We start from the raw sequence: 22,996 nt of genomic DNA on the forward strand, positions 1-22,996 counted from the left end.
GTGTTACTAAAAATTATTTGTTACTTCATTTTTAATGACTGCCTAATTTTACATCATACCAATATAACATAATTCTGTCTTGTTGAATGTTTGTGGATTCCAGTTTTGCTACTGTAAATTATGTAAAATGATAATCTATGTGCATAAATCTTTGAGTTTAAGATTCTTTTGTAGGATAGACTTCTATAATTAGAACTACTAGATCCATATATATAAATCTTTTTTAAGGCTCTTGAAATATATGGTCAAATGGAGTTTTAGGAGGAGTTGTAGCAATTATCTTGCAGTGATATATAAAGAGTGCTCTCTCTCCTACTGTCTCTAATAGTGACTAATATCATTGCCAAAAAAAATATTTTCTAGCTTGATGGATTAAAACGGTTTTGTTGTTTTATTTGTATTTATTTGAGACTATTGTCATCAAACAGCTTTTTCAGAGGTTCATTAGCCATTTCCTTTTTTGTGAATTACCTACTAATGTCCTTTGCCCATTTTACTACTGAAGGCTTAATGCTTTTTTGATCTATTTATACAAACCTTTTATATCAGTCCTTTTTTGTAATTGTGGCAAGTGATCTTTTTCCCATTTAATTCTTTGCCTTTTCATTTTGTTCGTGACTTTTGGCATATAAAATTAAAATTCTTTACTTCAATGTATCAAACATGTCTTGATGATTGTTTTGTGGATTGTTCCTCTATGGAAAATCAGATTTTTCACCTATTTTTTTTTCTACTCGTATTCTTATAATGATTTTTTTTAAACATTTAATTATTGCTTCTATAATTTCTTGTGAAGTAAGGATCTGATTTTTTTCCCAAAAAATCGATAGGCAGTTTTTCTAGTACTATGAATTCAACATTCACCCCTTCCCCGTTGATTCATTGTGCATCTACGTCAGAGATCTTTTTGGCTGATACAGATGCAGAGACGCTAGTCACAATACTGTAGTAAATTGCCAGTAACTGCATGGGCATCAATCAAGCAGAACAGACACCGACCATCATAAGCATCAGTGTGGGCCGGTAAATATATCCCTGCTGACGATCAGCCCTACAAATATGGCCCAAAAAGTGCCTACCCACAAAAAAGAGGTTCCTTTCAAAGAAACATGTTTAATTGAACTTAAGCTATTTAAGAAGGGGACTTCTCTATAAATTCCATGTGGAGTGATTGGAGTTTCAATAACCCCTCTGTGTTCATTCAACAAATATCAGTTGAGTCTTTACTATTGGCAGACACTATTTTAGGGTCTCCTCTCTCTCTCTCTCTCTCTCTCTCTCTCTCTCTCTCTCTCTCTCTCGTGTGTGTGTGTGTGTGTGTGTGTGTGTATGCCTCTCCAGTACAGTCAGCAAATGCTACTGAATAAATAGTAGTATCAATTTCCTATTTTTTATGCCAGGTTTTTTCCCTCCTTTAAAATAACCATCACTGCTCTTTGAGATATACTCTGGGTCAGCTCACTCTCTCCTAATAGGACACAAATCACATCTACCAATAATTCAAGTTAGCTTATTTTAGAAGGTGATAAACTCGGTAAGTTCTTGGTTTGCCCATCTGTTCCCATGGTTTGTTCCTTAAACAATTTCGTATTTGCCATTTTTGAGGTGGCTTCATTTTGCATGTATCTCTGGATTTTCTTTTGCGGGATAAATATACCAGAAAGATGTCCTAATTTTAAATACTACCTTTCCTTTTGCTCCAAAATAATTTAAATCACTCCAAGAGAGATTGATGATGAGATTTTATTTCTATCAAACTCTGTGCGATGATGTCCCTAACATTTCTGAAATGGAGAGAGGAAACCAGGGTGTGGGGTTTTGCCCCGTATAATACAGAATGTCAGTAGTGTTTTGTATGAGAATAAAACAGCAACAGGGCCATTGTTGCTGGAAATGAAGAATTGTGGATTTACTAAAGCTTAGGAAGAGTAGATGGGGAGATGAGAGAATGGGGATCCAGGTAGGATGTGACGTCTGGGACAAGGTGCTTCGTGGGGGATTTACCCCAGGCTCTGACCCTGGATGGGCAGCCAGAGTGGAGTAACCCATGATTAGTAGGAACAAGGGGTGAGGAACTTGAGGGCCAGTTAGGACTCCAGAACCTGGCAAGTGAATCCCAACCACGAGGCTGCTGACAGGACAAGACTCTACCCCAGAAAGGAGGACTGGAGACAACCAGGTAGGTCCTCATCACAGAGTCCCCAAGAGTCTGCGAATAGACGCAAAATGAGTAGGAAAATGCTGAAGTGATCAGTAATTAAATAAGCAAAGGTGAACCTGGTTGAGTTTTCCTCCATGAGGTCGAATGGTAATTCAAGATAAAAATTTATTTTAGTAGAAAAACACCAACATTTTTACATTCCCTGCTGCCCTACTTGTGACAGTGACACTAGCTGGGGTCCTGAGTGTGAGCATTGTTGAGGAAGGTAAACTTTGCTGTGTCCCATGGCCTAGCTACCGGAGGGGACTCTTCCCGGAAAGCCTCACCTGCTCTGGCCAAGGAGGGAACCCTCTCCCAGGGCCTGCTCCAAAGCTACCTGTGGCCACATTACACCATGCCGCACTAACCGACCTCTTTCTCATCACCCCTTTGGACGTCTGAGCACCCCATTCCCCAGATGATACTCCTTTAGAGTCAAATGCTGGCTCTGACTCAACTTGAGTTTGCCATTCCTCCTTCAATATACTGTGCTTCAGGCATCTAGTTACTTCCAGTCACACAAGAGAAGGATGCCAAGAAAGGGGTTAGCACCCTAATGAGAAAGAAAAAACGTGTTCAAGCATCCCCAGCAACAGTGGATTCGTGTTGACATACAATATAATCAGCCCCTGGTGCCTCTCTGGATGGCCGGGCCCCGTAATTTGTATCGGCATCCGACCCCTCTTAACAACCCAGTGCCACTTATCTGAGCACACCATATCATCTCTATAGAAGACACTGTGGCATGTGTAGTCTCACAGACATAGCCTGTAGAAGAACTATTATTTTGCTCTGTTCTAGACACCGTAATACGCATTTTATTCTTAAACAGCTCTAGTATCTTGTTGACTTGTGGTTCACTATAACCTCCAGATCTTCTTCACGAGGACAGTTGTGAAACCTGACCAAAGCTTGTACTTCTGCAATTTTTCTCTTTTTTTTCTTTGTTCATGTGTATTTTTTCCAATATTTATTCAGTTATTTTAAAGACTATTATTTTGTTTCTGACCAAAAAGGCAATAATGCTTACTGTAGAAAAACTGAGCAAAAGTATAAAGAAGAAAATAAAAAAAAGTATAAAGAAGAAAATAAAAATAACTCATTATCCACCTGCCCAGAGATACCTTGTTAGCATTTTGATATACTGTATTTCCTTCCAGCCCTTCATTTGCATACATCTTTAACATTTGCAAACATACTGTATATATTATTTTTGTAGTCTACTTTTTTACTCGGCAATATATTATGTCACTAAATATCCTTCTAAAAAAATGATTGTTTTTGTTTAAAATTTTAAACCAAAAAATTCCACTTCTAGGAATTTACCTAATAAGTAATTATTGTTGTATAGTGAAGATTTAGCAACAAAGAGATTTACTGCCATTTCATTTATACCAAGGAAAACCTGAAATAATATAAAAATATCAAAAACTAGAGTAAATATTCACCCATGCAATGAAATCCCACACAGCTGTTAAATTTTACAGGAATATTTTGTAAAATGAAATGATTTTATTGAGGGTTGCTAAGAGGAAAAGCAAATTGTAAGACTGCATGTACAGTGTGATTTAATTTCTAAACAATATGTAACTATATTTTAAAAGATCAAATGACCAGCAGACAGTACAATGAAAATTATAATGGTTATGTCCAGCTGGTGGATTTTATAATTTTGTTTCATTTTATACTGTTTTTCTAAATGTCCAATGATGTGTATTATATGTGCACTAATAAAAATATATTTTAATTCCTTATTTTAATAAATAACATTTCACCACTTCAAGATATAATTTATTTAAATTTATTATCTAATCAATTCCCTCAAACTTGGATATATGGGAAGTTTGTAATTAAATAATGACCATCATAATTTTAAACACAGCATTTACCCCTGGAGGGGAGGGGAGTGAAAGCTTCAAGACACAGGGATGTACAAAGGGTTTCAACTTTTTGATAATGACTTACTTCTTTTTCAACATAAAAAAAAACAGATACCGGACACATGGGTGTTCACTGCTTTACTCTTCAAGTTCTTCATGTTTATACATGTATATAGGGGTGTGTGTGTGTGTATTGTACATATATTTGATTATTTCTTTGAAATGATTTGTGAAAAATAGAATTACTAGGTAGAAATGGGAAAATACATTTAAAATTCTTGATATAGATTGCTATATTACCCTCCAGAAGCCTGAAACAATGTATATTCTGACTAGAGGCATACAAGGGCTTGTTTTGCCTTGCTCTTGTCAAAAATGCCATTATCATTTTTGAATCTTTGCAAAATTAGGTCAAAAATATTATCTCTCTATTGTATTAATTTGAATTCTTGTGGTTAGTAGTGAGGAAAACATTTCCATCTTTATTGGTCACTTATCTTTCTGTTTCCTATATTGCTTTGCCACAGTTTTGTTCATTTTTCTGTTGGTTAGGCATCTATTTATTATTACTCTTTATATATTAATAATATTTTTCACGACTTGTAATCTGCCTTGTATTTGTGTTTATGGGGATGTTGGAGAGTTTTGCTTTTTATATAATACAACATATGAAAATTTTCTATGTGATTTTTTTTCTTCTTTACCTCAATGTTTAAAAAGACTGCATCTTATACAAAACAAAATAGACACTTGTTTAAAATTTTTTCTAGTCTGTTATTGTTTTGCATCTTCCATTTAACACTCTAAGCAAATCCATGGGTATGGTATCAGGATCTAATGACATTTTTGGCAAAATAACTGGATCATAATATTCCAGTCCCCTGTCTCTCTCTCAATCTTTTTAAAATAATGTGCATTTTCCTCACTGGCTTAAAGTTGTTGGTTTTACTAATTACTAACAGCTAGAGTCAATTTCTTGGCTTTTAATTCTGCCCATCTATCTGCCTCTTTTTTGCACAGTTCACTTTGCTATTTTATTTATTCCGCTCTTTAAATATATTTTAATACCCTGCAAGTCATCTTCCCTTCATTATGTTTCTTTTTTCCAATTCCTCTCGATTGGTTACTTCTTTCAAGTTAAATTTCAAACCATTTTGTAAAGTTCCAAAAATATTTAATGAGCTTTTGTTTAGGAGTGGCATAAATCTATATATGAACGTGGGAATAGTGGGAACCTATGCAGTATTGATTCTTCCAATTTGGAAATAGTGTCTAACTCCCCATTTATCACGTTTACTAATTGCTCTTCAGTTCACTTTTATAATTCTTTTCATATAAGTCCTACAGGTTTATGCTAAAATTTATTCCTGTATATAAATGAAACTTCAATATATTATAAAGATGATATTTCTATAAGTAGTAGAAAAATATCTAAATGTTAAAGGGGAAAACACCATATATCCATCTCATACCATTCACAAAGGCAAAACAAAAATGGATTAATCATTTACATGAAGAAAAAAGGATACTGGAAGAAGATACTAGACTTTTTATAACATGGCAATATGATTAGAAGCTATCTAAAAAATGAAAAAACAATTGAATAGATTAAAAAACTGAAATTTACAACTTCTCTACGAAAAAATGACACTGAAACTATGCTAAAAGATAAATAACAAACTGGGCAAAACATCTTTAACATAGAAAGTATTTCTCCAAATCAACAGGAGAAAGATGAAAAAAGAACCAGAAAATGAAAATGAAATATGAGGAAGAGGAAAAATAAAATAAAAGGCATTTGAAAGATGATACTTACACTTATAAAGAAATATTATTTAAAACTACAATAATGTTCAACTTTTTTCCTATTTTCTCATTAACAAAGATTTTTTTTTCTTAAACATGACACTCATTAAAAAGACTTTGAATGAAAAAAAAAACAAAAAAAAACATGACACTGACCAGTGTTAGGTAAAGTTAGGAAAGACCAGGCACTCCTGCACAATGCCTTCAATTGTGAATCGATACTGTCTTCTTGAAGGGCAGCTTGTCAGATGTAACAAAATGTAAAATGTGCCTGCACTCTGTCCTACCAATTCCATTTTCAAGAATCTTAAGTATGAATTGTCCTAAAAGATGTTAAAAAAAAAAAAAAACATTATTACAACACTGCCTATATACTCACTGTAAGCATTGCCTTTAATTTTGAAGAATAAGAATTTTTTTAAAATGCCGGAGTCAAAAGAGGAACCCAAGCACCTGAATTCTGAGAGGCGCAGAGGAGCGACAGAGGCAGAGGAGCGACAAAGTGGATTTAAATATTAAACCATCTTTGCATTTTGAAATAATCCCTCCTCTGACAAGTATTATTCCTTTACTACATGGCTGGAGTGTATTCACCAATATTTTATTTCACAAACTTTTTCACCATACTTACAAGACATATTTGTTAAATTTTAAACTCATTTTAATACAAAAATCAAGATGATTTATTCATCTTGTTAGTTTCAACATGTTAGTATTTATCCTATTTCAGACTTTTAAGATGTTCATTGTTTATTGGTTTGCTTGTTTGGGTGGTTGGTTGGTTGGTTGGTTTTGGAGATAGGACAGCTTTTGTGTTCAGTTAAGAAAAAAAATTTCTATTTTCTAGCTTCTCTTGCAGCCTAGTGACAAAGCTCAAGCCCATGAGTTTTACGTGAAAGTTTGGGGAAACTTCTGGGAAGGCTTTTTAAAAGACATTTTGGCGACTGGGAGATGTACTCGTTTTCACTTCTTCTTTTTCTTTCCTCTTGTCTGGAATATAATTATTATTGTTGAAGCTCCAGCAGTCCTCCTGGATCATAAAACAACCTGAAAATGGAAAGCAAAAATGGTAGACGGAAAAGAATGACGGAAGGAACCTGAATCCTTGATGACTATGGAAGTGCATGTCTTTGTATTGCTTTTATGTGTGAAGTCCTTTTGAACCTTTATTTGTTTTTTCTAAAGCATTAGCTATCCCTCATAGTTGTACGTCATCTGGAAATTTGATAGGTATGCCTCCTTTGGCCTAATTTAATTTTTATTCTTCTGGGTTAATCCAAACCCTTTGGATATATTTATTTAACTAACCATGAATTCCATTGACTATACCATTAACCAGCTAATATTTCTACACATTTTCCACTAAGTTAGGAACACACTCTATATCAACTGTCTTGCCAAAGTAAAGATAGATTTGTTCAATTCTCCCTATCTACTTATGGCATAATAAAGAATTTGTCTGGTCTTTGTCCCAGGTTCTTGGCAAGAAGCTTCAAAAGCCCTTGGAATTTCCTGAGTGATAGGAGTGTCTTTGTTATGTTAATGAGCAACTTAGTAGACTCCCAGATAGCTTGAGGAAGAGAGCTGGTCACCAGAAAGACTAACCACGAGATTAGAGATGAGACTTGCAGCCTCCTCAACCTCCAAAGAAGGGAGGGGGATCAGAGATGGAATTCAATCACATGACCAATAATTTAATCAATCATCCCTGAACCCCAGTAAAAATCAGAGTTCAGCAGAGCTTCCTGGCTGGTGAACACACTGATGATTTGAGAGAGTGATAGGTCCTGCCACCAAAAGAAGAGGGCATAGAAGTTCTGTGCTCTTTCCCAGACCTAGCCTTATGTATGCTCTTTATAATAAAAGTGTAATTGTAAGTATAGCACTTTCCGGAGTTCTATGAGTAGTTCTAGTGAATTATCACACCTGAGGAGGGAACCTCCTGGACTAGAAGCCAGCGTGCCAGAAGTGTGGGTGTCCTGAAGACTCCATTTGTATCCAAAGTGTGGGCCGAGGACTGAGCCCTTAACTTAAGGGAATGGATACTAACTCCAGGTGGTTAGCATCAGAATTGTATTGCTGTGCACCCAGTTGGTGTCTGAGTGCTACCCAAATTAATAATGTATCCAAAAGATAAAGAAAAACAAATTAGGTTGTTTGTTTGCTTGGTTCTCATAAACCCATCATAGTGCCTATGATTACACTTTCTTTTCTAAATTAAGCCACCTGTTTAATGATATGCTGTGTAACTTTGCTGGGAATGTTTATCAATCCTACCATTCCATAGACCACAAACTCCTCTTTTTACATTCTTTGGCACTTCACAAAGATTACCAGCTGATGTGGAGATTTTATGTGACATTCCTTTAATTTGTAGAAAACTTGAGAAGATTTACAGTGATTGGATGACCTTTCCCAAAGTCTTAGTTTTAGTTTCAGGACAGCAATATTTGTTCAAGTTGGGAACATGACTGCTGTAGAATAGTTCTATATTTTAAAAATATGTATTTTAGTAACTTTTCTAAAGTAGTAATTCTCAACTAGGCATTCCCTCCCCACCTCCCCACCTCCCCCAACCCCAGGAGACATTTGGCAATGCTTAGAGGTATTTTTGGTTGTCATAGCAGGAGAAGTGTTACTGACCTATAATGGGTAGAAGTCAAAGATGCTACTAACCATTCTATAATGCATAGGACAGGTGCCCAGGGAAAGAACTGTCTGGTCCAAAATGTAAATGCTGCCAAAGTTGAGAATCGCCCTGTATTGTGCTTTCATATTTTCCTCCCTAGCAAGTAATTTGCTTTTCAAACAGGGAGACTCTCCTAATAAATGTTATCCACACTTAATTTAAGGAGATAGCATTATGTGAATGACAGCATGTGTGATTTGCGTGGACAATGGAATATGTTGTTCCGTCATGCATTTACTTTTAAGAAGGACCAAGATATCACTTAGAAGAGTTTATGCTATAGATTTTACTCATCTGTGGAATTTAGGAAACAAAACAGATGAACATAGGGGAAGGGAAGGAAAAATAAAATAGTATGAAAACAGAGAGGGAGGCAAATCAGAAGAGACTCTTAACTATAGGAAACAAACTGAGGGTTGCTGGAGGGGAGGTGGGGAGAAGGATGGGGTAACTGGGTGATGGGCATTAAGGAGGGCACTTGATGTAATGAGCACTGGGTGTTATATGCAACTGATGAATCACTAAATTCAACCACTGAAACTAATAATATAGTATATGTCAACTAAATTGAATTTAAATAAAATATTTATAAAACAAGAAAAAAAAAAAGAAGGAAAGTATATGCTGTAAAAGAAAAGGTGGAGTCAGACCATCTTGGTCCAAGGACTAACGGCTGTTGTGTGAAGGAAAGAGCTATTTCAAAAATAGTTGAGGGGATCTGGGTGGCTCAGTGGTTGAGCGTCTGCCTTTGGCTCAGGGTGTGATCCCGGGGTCCTGGGATCGAGTCCCCCACTGGTCTCCCAAAAAGGAGCCTGCTTCTCCCTCTGCCCATGTGTGTGTGTGTGTCTCTCTCTCTCATGAATAAATAAATAAAATCTTTAAAAAACAATAGTTGATGATAATACCACCTTTGATTCCACCACCCCTACCAAAAATTTATATCAGACTGCCAAGAAATAAGTATGGTAACCAAAAATGTAAATCAGGTTTGTAGAAGCTTTGAGGGAAGGTAACTGTCAGTCCTCCATGAAAGCACTGAGACTGACAGGAAGCAGCAGAGAACGTCCCAGGAGTTAATGCACCTCGTGGCAAGAGATGTTGACCCATGTCACTTGCCCATGACCATCAGATCAGTCCACTCCTGGGCAATATGTTGACAGAGAACCGCAAGGCCAGCCGTAGGAGCCAGGGAAAAGGAAAAAGCAGGCGCCACATGGAAGCCAATGGTATTGCAGATAGAAAGACAGGCCAACTCTCCTGAGAGTGTGAAGTGTGAAATTACTGCAGGGTCCCTGGAATTCCTCCAGTCATGCAAAGGAGGATGTGCTAGGGAAGCAATGACAGCCAAGGAAACAGGTTACGGAGTATCTAAGAGTATTAAAGGTATCTAAACCAGCTTGGCTTCTTACTACCTGAGTGCTACACAGATGAATCCAGTTAATCCAATCTCATTTCAGTCCATTTGTGTCTACACTGCTCAAAGGAAATCTTCTTTTCTGGACATATAAAGGACCATGATTATTCCAAACTTATTTCAAGGGCTTACACATAATAATCGATTGACTGGCTGATTTTTTTTTCCTCTTTTGCAAGGTCTTAAGTTTTCTCATTAGACTGGAAGTCATTAAGTCAAAGCTGTTGACACCCCAGAACTTATTTGCCAGAGCCCCCAAGTGAAATGCACTGCCTGAGGATATAAACTTAAAGTCAACCTGGAGTCAAACCTGCATACCAGAAATAATATGCATTGATTGCTGGCAGCTGTAAGTCATCCCTCCCTCCTCTGAGTTACCTTGGACACCGTCCTCTTAGCTTTGTCTATGTGGTACTATTATTTATATATAATTATTGTTTCTGTTATTGTTTATCATTTCTATAGAATTCTCATCTCCTCTCTCAGACTTTATGAAGTCAGCACGTTAGAGCAGATTCCAGAACTCAATGTCTCTATGCCCCCTTTTAGGTGACAAGTCCAAATTGTCTACATCCAACATAACATAGTATATTATGGTTCACTTATCATATGTCATTTCGGTTATGTTTACCTGAGATCAACACAACTCTCTACACAGTCAGAAAAAACGTGGTCGAATCACTTCACGGGGAACAAATCATGATGCCTTTCCTCACACCACGCCACCATTTCTATTGCAGCCATGCATTTCATTGAATTAAATATGAAAACACACATCCAAGACTTCCTTAGGGAAACCGAATCAATTTCAGGGGAATGAGGGTAAATCAGTAACTTCTGATAGTTATTAGGATACACTTATTTTTAAAGAGGGTGAGAGATCACTGCAGGGAGGTGCCTTTACTGGGATACTCACCCAGTCCAACCCTATGGGTCTTTGTTCCCATCCCATTCATTCCAATTGGACAGAGCTAGCTCTTCCAGGTGCCCTGAGCTCATGGTTCTAGAAGCAGGGGAGCTCTGGCCAGCAGGATTTCACAGCGTAGTGCGCCTGCCTTCCCTCTTGCGCTCCCCTCACTGAAGCCCTACCCATCCTCCAAGGCCTATTTCCAGCTCCTTCCTCCTGCCAGGCCTTTCCCGCTACTCCAGGCTACGCTAAGCTGCTCCCTCCCAAGTCTCGCTCCTACAGTGTATCTCCTAGCTCTTCGGTTATGTTGGCATTGTCTTCCCAAGTGGATCATAAACTTCCTGGGATCTCTCCTCTCCAAATCCTAGCACAGTGTCGGACTTCCTTTGGTGCCCAGTAAATATTTGTCAACTGACTGGATGGTGAGAAACCACAACACACAGTTGGGACGGGGGAAGAACTAAAAGCAGTTGATAGAGATCTCAGATTTGGTCAAATTTAGATTCCATCTAAACTTATCTATGTTTCTTTACAAAACGAGCCTCCCGGTTGTCGTTGGCTCTGGAGTCAGCAGATTGATCCACTGAGCGTCAGATTTCGGGGTGTTATTGTTTAGTTGGCTTTCCTGGGACGTAACTCCGAGAAGATGGATGGCAGCGTGTTCTTAATACACTCCACAGCCTATTGATTTTATATGTCATCAATGTATATTGTGTGTCTACACTATTACCAGGAGAAGCAGGAGGCACGCGTAGTTATGCCACTGCCTTCAGCCCGTCGTCCCATGCTGTGCCCTATGGGAAGCCACTGATTCTTACACTTGGAGCCGGGACAACGCAACTTAATCAGACTGACAGGAAACAGGCAGCAATTACAGTGTGCTGCTACATCTGCTGGGTTCCACTTCACTGAAGGAAGAGTTATCTCAATTTTAATGTACATCCCTTTTTCATGTTTCATTTAACCTCTGCTGTATTATTAAACACATCAAAATATAATGACACTCGTTAAAGAAGAAAAAGAGGACAGTTGGGATATTTTGGACTGTATCTCCTATATTTGTAACTTAATTGTATCATTTTTGCTTCTCTTCAACATCTCCCCCTGGTGAATAACTAATTCAGTATATAGATATTTAAATAGCGAGTGGGGAACTGGCTGTTTAAACACCTACATCAACACCGAGTTCAGCTACAATGAAATATCCCTCAATCATTTGTCTGTTTTCACTAGGAGTGCTTCTCTTTTCAAAAACATTCTTTTGCAATGTGTCAAAATAGCTAGTTTACCCATTACTGCAGTGCACATAAACTGCTTTAAGAGCAGCTCAATGAAATTACTCGGGAATGTCTCTGTAATATGACTCGGGAGACCTTTGGAACTTAAGCTAGCAGGTGTCTCGCTTGCCATCCCCCCCTAGAACAGCCCCAGCCCCATCAGCGGGCCGAGCCTGCTGACCTGAGATGCAGGACCCATTAAACCATCCATTTCTGCAAGACAAATACGATGACACACCAGGCTGAGCCTCTCATCTGGAGGTTGCTTTTCTTTTTTTCTTTCCATTTTGATTCTCTGATCCGCCTATCTTTCTTTGAGCTCCAGTTCTGTAATTGTACCTGAAGTATTTAGTAAACCTCCCTAAGAATTAGGCATCCAACAGAGATTAATTGAGACTCGATTGCAAACTTTCTGCTGTACAAGATTCCAGAGAAATAATGGAAATGTGATATTGGGCTTTCACTTAAACTCGTAAATACATTTTGACCGAGTAGAAACCGCAAGACGTTTGTGGGAGTTGTTATGTATCAGGGGAAACAGAGGAAAACAGTAATAGTTAAAGACATGCTTCTATGTAAATGGCTAATTAGGAAAAAAAAAAAAAAAAAACAACACTCCAGTGCCCAATTTTTTAAAATTCTTAGATTTTTCTTTAAAGAATAATCAAAATATTACTGACATATCCACATCAGTAATAAGCAATCTACTTATGGTAGTGGTATGGGAAAGAGTCTGTGTTTTCAAGGAGTTAACAATGTAGTTGCATAATCAAAAACAAATACAGAAAAAGATAATCCGGAGCCCAAACAGGTTCCTATCAGTATTACGGAACTAATTACCAGCAACACTCTCATGGCTTATGTTCATAGTTAGGGGAACAAAAAAGCACCACGGGCCCTGAGATCTCCTTTGGAATAAAAGCAACCTGATGTCCAGCCAGCAAGCACCTAAATAAGCCTTCATTCTGATGGTTCATTCCCTTGCCACATGGTTGCCAACCAGTTAATATTATTCCTGGATAAAAGAGTAAAATAAAAGCAACACTGCTTAACTCTTCTTTACTTATATACTCACTACAGGATCATGATCATCAACCTTACAGAGAATAAGTATCACTAAGAGAGAAGGGGAACACAAGTTTGGAGCAATGATTACCACTAGCCATGTTGACTGTATTCAAATCTCAGGCCCAAACAAGTTATATCCCTGGATGCCCAAAGTATTTGCAAATGTGATCTCAAAATCAATGCAGGAAGTCTTTGAAAAATAATGGAGAAGAAGAGAGATGCCAGAACAACATAAGGAAATATTGTCCTGTCTTTCCAAAGAAAGGAGAGAAGATAAAAGGCAAATTTCAGAAACTACTGGACTAGTGAGCTTAATGCTTATTTTCATTAATATTTTCTAATGAATGATTAATCATTGACAAGAGGAGAAGAATAACTTTGAAAAGAAGCAATCACTGAACCTAACATAGGTTTACTAAAAACAAATAAATCTGAGGAGATACCACTACACAGCTACTAGAATGGCCAAAATATAGAACACTGATAGCAAACGCTGGCACAGGTGTAGACTAATAGGAACTCTCCTATGTTGCTAGTGGGAATGCAAAATGGTATACCCAACTGGGAGGAGAGTCAGGCAGCTTCTTACAAAACTAAATATTCAAGATGATCCAGCAATCTCACTCTTTGGTATGTACCCAGAGGGACTGAAACCTTCTATCCACACAAAAACCTACACACAGATGTTTATAGCAGCTTTATTCATAATTACCCAAACTGAAAGCAACTAAGATGTGCCTCAGTCGCTGAATGGGTTAGAAAGATGTGGTTCATCTAGATAATGGGATATTATTCAATTTTTAGAAAAATGAGCTATCCAACCTAAGAATCCAGCAATAGATAAATGGATAGAGAAGATGCAGTATATATATTCAATGGAATATTACTTGGCCGTAAACAAGAATGAAACCTCATCATTTGTAAAAACATAGATGAACCTAGAGGGTATTATGCTGAGTGAAATAAGTCAGACAGAGAGAGATGAATACCGTATAATTTCACTTAGGTACAGAATCTAAAAAAAAAAACAAAACAAACAGGAACAGAAACAGACCCATAAATACAAAGAACAAACTGATGGTTCCCAGAGGGTTAGGAGGTAGGGAGCTGAGCATGATGGAGGAAGGGGGGGCGGTGGTGGGAAATATGGGTTTCCAGTTATGGAATGAGTAAGTTACAGGATGAAAGGCACAGCATAGTTTGTAATAGTGTTGCATGGTGCCAGATGGTAGCTACACTTGTGGTGAGCATAAAATAACCTATAGACTTGTTGAATCACTATGTTGTACGCCTGAAACTAGTGTAACATCGTGTGTCAGCTATACTTAAATAAATTTTTTTTAAAGAAAGAAATGATTTCTCAAGCCGCGAAAAGATACGGAAGAAACTTAAATGCATTTACTAAGTGGAAGAAGCCAATCTGAAAAGGCCGCACACTGCATGTATGTGCCATACATATTGTATAGTATGTACAACATACTGCTATATGCACTCCTATATGACATTCTGGAAAGGGCAAAACTATGGAGACAGTACAAAGATGAGTGGCTTTCAGGAGAGGGTGGAAAGGGGAGGGATGAATAGGTGGAAGACAGATGATTTGGGGGACAGGAGCCCTGAGTGTGGGGAGCTCTGGAGTCTGTAGGTGTAGCTGCCAAAACCAGAGAGTTCTCACCTCTGAGCCTCCAGGACTCACTCCCTCGGAGAAAGGCCTCTTTTAGATCCAGAAAGGCGGCCGCTGCACCTGTGAATGAAGTGAGGGTCTCCCCAAATAAGGGAAGCTGTCCCCAGTGAGGCTACGGCTGGTCCCCACCACATCCTGGACCATGTGGTATGATCAGCTCAGAATTTGAACTGGAAGGAATTTGAGCTGGAGGCAACCTTGGAGACTGTCCAGGCCACCCCTCTGGTGACACAGGAGAACTTTGAGGCTCAGGACACTGAAGAAACTTGTTTAGGATCTCACATGTTCGAAGACCCGGATGGACTAGAACTTGTGTCTCCTCTGGCTGACCCACTGTTCTTTCCACTACATGACTGGTTCTCAAAGTGGTCCCAGACCAGGAACGTCAGTGTCACCTGGGGGATTGTTGGGAATGCAAATTCCTACCTCCCATCCCAGACCTCATGCCTCAGAAACTTTAGGGATGCAGCCCAGGACTCATCCTGATGCTCAACTCACATTTTTCTTTTTTAAGATTTTATTTATTTATTCATGAGAGACACACAGAGAGAGAGAAGCAGAGACACAGGCAGAGGGAAAAGAAGGCTCCATGCAGGGAGCCCGATGCGGGACTCGATCCCAGGTCTCCAGAATCACACCCTGGGCTGAAGGCAGTGCTAAACAGCTGAGCCACCCGGGCTGCCCTCAACTCATATTTAAGAACTCCCATGCTACACAATATTCTCACTCATGAAAGGACCCATTCGCCTATTTGCCTGACAACAGAATTCCTGATACTGTAGCAGATCAAATAGGGGTGATTTTTTTAGGTTTTTTGTTTGTTTGTTTTGTTTTTTTCTTTTTCTTTTTTTTAGGCCTTTCACTGTCATCCTTATAGAAAGGTTTCCCACAAAATCAACTTCTTCAGTGCTGAGATTTCTACTGTTAGATTTATTTCTTCCATCAACAGTGTAAAAACCACTGTTAAAAGGTAAACAGCATGGCTAAGTCAATACATAGTAAAATATCAATGAGAGTAATATTAACAAGTTCTGCTGAAATCTCATTAGGATCCAGGCTCCATACTATATAGACAATGTCAGCAGCAGCAATTCGCAACCTCTTATAAACTGATTTTTCAGGTTAGTCTAACCTCTTACACAGCCAACATCGAAAGGACATATAAGTACTAATGGAAAGAGATAGCGTTGGGGAGCATATAAGGTCCTGAGCAGGGAGCTGAGGGTCCATGGAAAGTCCCCTAAGAAAGAGTCTGGGCCCCCAGGAAGCAAGATGAGGGCCAAGGTACTTGGAAGATGTTCAGACAGGGGCTGAGGCATAGAAATAGGAACTGAAAAGGGGCTACTGTGTATGGTTGTGTAGGCTACGCACTGCACAATTCCAGAGGACAATATCCACACAGACAAGATGCCAAGTGGCGATGCTGAGATAAAATTCCACCTACTTTAAACATTGCAGGCTGCTGGTTTCCTCTCAGAATTGGGCCCTGCTGCTGGAAGTTCCTGAGATGCCAGTGGGACTGAGTGTTCTGGCCACACAGGCTGAGTGATTGTAGGGGGATGGGATGGTGTGAGATTTGTTGATTCCCTGAACTCCTGAAAAAGTAAGCCCTCTGGAGGTCTTCAGTCCATACCACTTTCCTGGGACATGTTTGAAAAAGGGCCTAAAGCTGATACCTTTCTGTCCCTGAGTCATGCTACCTGCACTCCTCGAGGAAAAGTTCTGCGAATTGCTATTGTGATTTTTTTCTTCTTTGTTTTGTTTTATGAGTGAATTTAAAGTGAATTCATTTGTAGAATGACCAATGGTTACCCTGCAGTCTCTGAAAAGACATAAACCCTCCTGAGTAAACCAGAAATAACCTGGATATCAAAGATCAGGTCTGGGAGTTGACAAGAGCGAAAGCAGAACATCAGCTACCCTCCGATGTAGATTGACACCATCAATTTGAAACTCAATATTTTAAATGTATCAAATTCTGTCTTGAGGTAACCTGCCAGGCACTATAATTTTTTTTTTTTGTATTGATGTCATTTTTCTCTAAAGTTGGAAGCCCAGAGGATTTCGTTTGTTCAAATCAGCTCCAGATGGAGAAGATTCTAGAAACAACCGGGCATTCTGCTGGCCCCCAAGTCAGATTTTGGTGCTGGACCTGAGGACTGAGAAAACATAGGCAGTTCAAGATTCAGAAGAAATAAAACAGTGTATCAAAAAGGCCCAAAAGAGGGGATCCCTGGGTGGCGCAGCGGTTTGGCGCCTGCCTTTGGCCCAGGGCGCAATCCTGGAGACCCGGGATCGAATCCCACGTCAGGCTCCCGGTGTATGGAGCCTGCTTCTCCCTCTGCCTATGTCTCTGCCTCTCTCTCTCTCTCTGTGTGACTATCATAAATAAATGAAAAAAAAAATTAAAAAAAAAAAAAGGCCCAAAAGATGTATGAAAAAGCAAAAGTGAAGTTAATAAAAGTTTAAAAGAACTGGGGAGGGAGCACCGGAGTAGCCCAGTCAGTTAAGTATCCAACTCTTATTTTTTTTTTTAAGATTTTATTTATTTATTCATGAGAGACACACAGAGAGAGGCAGAGACACAGGCAGAGGGAGAAGCAGGCTCCCTGCAGGGAACCCGATGCGGGACTCGATCCCAGGACCCTGGGATCACTCCCTGAACAGAAGGCAGATGCTCCACGACTTGAGCCACTCAGGTGTCCCCAGCATCCAACTCTTGATTTCAGAGTCCTGGGCTTGTGTCCACTTCTCCCTCTTCCTTTGCCTCTCCCTTTATTCATGCTCTCTCTTTCTCTCAAATAAATTAACAAAATCTTTAAAAAAAAAAATTAAAAGAACTGGGGAGACTAGATACCAAAGGAAAATGTGTTAAATTAGGAGAAAAGATTCTCCTTAAAGATTAGCAAGTAGTGATGGGCTGCCCACCACCCCAAAGCTTTCGCATCCCTACCAAAACTTACACTATTACTTAGTGTTGCTTAATCTAGTTCTTTTTATTATTATTATTGCTGTGCATGGGAATTATTATTACCAGGAGGAAAAAAAACAATAATAATATAGAAGTTCTTTTTTACTTCCAATTTCTTTGATTCCACAACAATAAAAATAACAACTACCACTTTGACAGCATTCACTGCAGGCCAGGCCTTGCTTAACACATCTTAGTGACATTGCTCTTCACCACCACCTTCTGAGCGAGGTGCCCTTAAATTCGACAGGCTGTGCCCACAACCACTGCCCGCACCGCCTATACCCTGCTACCCCGCACAGAGAAGCAGCGACGTCTGTCCTCGAACACTTTACAGATGTGCAGGACATGCCTTCCACCTCATCCACGTGGAACAAACTTGCCCCTTTAACAACTAGTCAAGAAAAGGCCCCAAATCACTGCTTTGTGTCTTAAAACGAATGAATATCTGCCTGTAATCACTGAAATCCATTCGATATTGTATGTCAGAAAGCTGAGTATTTGAGATTCAAGTTTGAGATTCGAGGTTGGTTTTCCAGGGCTGCCTTAACAAAGAACTGGAGGCTGGATGGCTTCTATCACCGAAATTTATTTTCGCACAGTTTTGAGGCTTGTGATCTAAGATGAAGGTATCAGGAAGGTTGGTTTCCTTGGAGGTTTCTCTCCTTGGCTTATAGATGGCTATCTTCTCCCAGGGTCTTCAAATCATCTTCTCTTTCTACGCAACTGTGTCCTAATCTCCTCTTCTCATAAAGACACCACTCATACTGGATTAGGAGCTCTCTTAATGATCTCATTTTAAATTAATTACCTCTCTAAGGGTCAAGGTCCAAATACAGTCAGATCTGGGGTATTAGGGGTAAGGACTTCAATATATGAATTTGGTAGGGCAGGGGGCAAAATTCAGCCCATGTAAAGGTCTCTGGACCAAATAGATTCATATTTTTCGTCCTTGCATCAGAATGTAGAAGCTTTATCTGCACCTAGGAACGTTTTCTAGAATCAGAGCCCATAATGCCACTGCCATTTTTATCACCTTTAGTCAGCAGTCACTGTGCTTGTTTCATGCTGATTTTAGGGGGCGTAGAAGGTGGGGACGCCTGCTGTAGTTCCCAGAGTGGATCATAGGCGCATTACATCATTGTATGGTAAACACCTACTGGTACAGAGTCTCTCTTTAGAATCTTCAAATTTAACATTAAATATAAGCTTCTAACCAGATCCTAAATCCTGTCATTATGTGGAAGTCATATGTTGAAAACCAACTCTAAAAGAAATCCCTTTATTTGAAATGCAAAGAATTTATTTTGATTTACTTTTCCATTGATTTCACTCTATGTTGTCCTGGGTCAGTCACCAACTGAAACTTATTTCTACAGAGGATATTATCTAAGAATAACAATCTGCTTATTCAGATTATGGTGGCTCTATCAGGTCATGTCCAAGGAAGTACATTTAGACAAACCTAACTTAAAGAATGGCGTAGTATGGTACACAGAGTTATAATTTTCTCCAAAAATGTTTACTAAAAAATAGATTTGGGGGCAAATCATATGATAGATACCTAATTTTCCACTTTTAACTATTAGCGGTATTCAGGAATTAAATCATTGCCTTTTGCACATTTTTAAGCTTACACCTACATAAATCTGCTTAATGAAATGAATATTTTCCATTAGTTTTAAGCATTTGAGAAATGGCCAATGTCTGAAATTTGAATCACACATGAAATGGACATTAAGCTAAGGTGGTCTGACAAATTACTGCAAAACTACTTGGCAAAATGACTTCACTGAGCCTAAGCTAAATCCAAAATAAACCAAATTAAACCTAAAACTCCAAAAACACCAAATCCTATGATTTGCAACAAATACTACATAATTCTTGAACTTAATGAAATGCAAAACAAATGATGTCTAATAAAGAGCAGTTGGGATACACTGACTTACTATGAGCTTGTAAAACGACAGGACTTGAAAGAATAAATCTGTTCAAAGGAATTGAATCCACCTTGAGAGGATTACTAAAATGATTCATATGATTAATGCTTCCAGTTTTGAAATATGTTATCTATCACTGTGAAATTATTTTAAAAGGATTAAAGAGTAAATTGACTTAAAATCCAAAAAAATGCTAAAGGATGGGTAAAAGTAAATAATTCTAATAGCAATGAACTAAAAAGGCAATGGGCATACTTTTAAAAAATTGGCAAAAAAGACCTAAAAAATGCAAAAATATTGGTAAAGTAGAAAATTATTTTTAAAAGACTGGAAAGGAGTCAATATGAATTGTTAGGATATGTATTTGAAATATAGAAGTTTGTCTCCTAGTAACGTATTTTGAATATTAAATATTTCATAAAATTAAACCACCCTGTGTCCATTAGCAAGTACATGTAGAATATTTAAAATATGACTATGAAGATGGAATGAAAACCAATCAACTAGAACTCTACAGAATCTTTTTTTTTTTTTTTGAACTCTACAGAATCTTAAACATCTGTTAAAACTATCTCATTCAATAGGAATTGCTATAGCAGTTAAAAGAAACATTCTGGGTAAATATCTAAGTTCAGCAATTTCATCACCGAGCAAATTGATTTGGGGCATTTTGATCTAGAATCAAACAAGAGACCCTTCTTGTCTAGCTCACTGTTAGATTTTAGCATTCTCTCCTGCTCATCTCTACTTTAAACCAACTCTCTGACTTCTTCCATCTTTCCGTTCTTTCTATTCTTTCTACATATCTATGGCCTCAAGAATTGCAGAGTTTGCATTTTTTCCCAAAACAGAGGGACAAAGGCTTGGATTTGGAATGGAATTGTGTTGATTAAAAAATATTTATGGGGATGCCTGGGTGGCTCAGTCGGTTAAGCATCCGACTCTTGATCTCAACTCAGATCATGATCTCAGGGCTGTGAGTTCAAGCCCTTTGCTGAGCTCTGCAGTGGGCATGGAGCCTACATAAAAAAATATATATATATTTAAAAAATTATATATATTATCACTTCATACCCCCTAGGGTGGCTACAATCAAAAAGACACACAATAACAAGTATAGAGGATGTGGAGAAATTAGAACTGTCATTCATTGTTGGTGGGGACTATAAAATGGTGCAGCCAGTTTAGAAATTCCTCAAAATCTTGGGGATCCCTGGGTGGCTCAGCAGTTTGGCACCTGCCTTTGGCCCAGGGCGTGATCCTGGAGTCCTGGGATCGTGTCCTGCGTCGGGCTCCTGGAGTGGAGCCTGCTTCTCCCTCTTCCTGTGTCTCTGCCTCTCTCTCTCTCTATGTCTATAATAAATAAATAAATAAATAAATAAATAAATAAATAAATAAATAAATCTTTTTAAAAAAAGGAAAAAAAAAAAAAAGAAATTCCTCAAAAGCTTGAACATGGAGTTAGCATTTGACCCAACAGCTATACTCCTATAGCTATACGTATATCCAAGAGACTGAAAACATACGTCCACACAAAAACTTGGACACAAAATTTCGGAGCAGCCTTATTCATAATAGGCCCCAAATGGAAACAACGCAATGTCCACCTGATGAAAGGGCAAACAAAATGTGGTATATCCATATAATGCAATGTTATTTTGACATAAAAAGCAACTAGGTATTGATCCATGCTACAACATACAGGAAACTTGAATACAAGCTACGTGAAAGAAGCTAGTCGCATTGTAGGATTCCATTAAAGGAATGTCCAGAATAGGCAAATCCATACAGATAGGAAGTAGGTCAATAGTTGTCGGAGACTGAAAGTGTGGGCACATGAGGAGTAACTGTTAATGGGCACAAGTCTTCTTTCAGGCTTATTTAGAAAATGTTCTAAAGTTAGATAGTGGTGATGATTGTGTAATTCTGTGAATATACTAGAAACCATTTAATTGGACACTTTAAAATGATTAATTTTATGATTTGTGAATTAAATCTCAAGGACTCTGATATATATACATATACACACAGATATATGTACGTATGCACACATACATAGATATGATTACTCCTTTCATTGTGGAATTTAGGGACTAAGATATATTTACATATATAAATTTTATGGAAATGAGACTATGTTATTCATGCTGTTTTGTAACATGGCATTTCACTCAAAAATATGTCTTGGATATATTTCCCTACTGCAATATATTTCCCTATATATATATCCATGTTATATATATGTATATAAAATAATATATATAAAATCCTTTTAAATAGCTCTACAGTACACCATTTAAACCATTACCAATGTTCTGGTAGAGCAACCGTGTAGTTATGGATATACACACACGTGTGTATGAATATTTACACAGAAACATGTGTCCATATGTATATTTGTGTGCTTCTTCGATTATTTGCTAAAGAAAAATCTAGATAAAATCCTACAAGTGGGATTTCTGGGTCACTGTGTACATCTTAATGTTGATCCATACTGCTAAATTGCCTTCTAGAAAAGTTATTTTTATAAGTTTACATTCCCAGCCAGCTGTGATGGAGACTGCTCCTTCCCCTGTTCACACCTTCATCCTCAATCCTGAATACCCTCAGAGCTCGTTTTACCTTTACCAATCTGACTTGTTATTGTTGCTTTGAGAGCATCTGTTTGATTATTATTGAGGTTGAATATCTTGGGCACACTTTTTAGCCACCAGTATTTCTTCTTTTGTAAATTATTGATGTGTACACCTTGCCTATTCTTTCCTGTTGTAGTGCCTGTCATTTTCTTATAATTGCGTAAGTTCTTTTTTGTTGAGTAGGGACTTTGCTGTTAGACATGTTGAAATGGCTCTTCCTACCAAAAAATGGCTTTAAGGTTTAAGTCAAGGAGGGGCAGTTGGTTGAGTGTCTGCCTTTAGCTCAGGTCATGATCTCAGGGTCCTGGGATCGACTCCCACATAGGGCTCCCCACGGGGAGCCTGCTTCTCCCTTTGCCTCTGTCTCTGCCTCTCTCTTGCTGTCTCTCAGGAATAAATAAATAAATAAAATGTTTTTTTTTTTTTTTTTAAAAAAAAGCTTTATTCAAATACATGTGCCCTATTAGCCTGGAAGAGCCAGCATTAGTGTCATCTTTGACTGTGGACTCTAACAAGATAGGAAG

The 22,996-nt window shown here is 38.2% G+C and overlaps 1 long non-coding RNA gene across 2 annotated transcripts in view; it reads right to left on the reverse strand.

The window, feature by feature from the left end:
- Window positions 1-6,473: 6,473 nt before the first annotated feature.
- LOC144281138 (uncharacterized) overlaps window positions 6,474-22,996 on the reverse strand; it is a 38,710-nt gene continuing 22,187 nt past the window's right edge. The window contains exon 3 of one of the 2 annotated variants that reach the window (XR_013349634.1): window positions 6,474-6,933. This is a non-coding gene — a long non-coding RNA (uncharacterized LOC144281138). Of the gene's footprint in view, window positions 6,934-21,054; window positions 21,190-22,996 lie in introns of those variants that run through there. The other variant, XR_013349658.1, reaches the window with a different exon arrangement.

Source organism: Canis aureus, chromosome 1, assembly GCF_053574225.1.
Source record: "Canis aureus isolate CA01 chromosome 1, VMU_Caureus_v.1.0, whole genome shotgun sequence".
Classification (NCBI taxonomy): domain Eukaryota; kingdom Metazoa; phylum Chordata; class Mammalia; order Carnivora; family Canidae; genus Canis; species Canis aureus.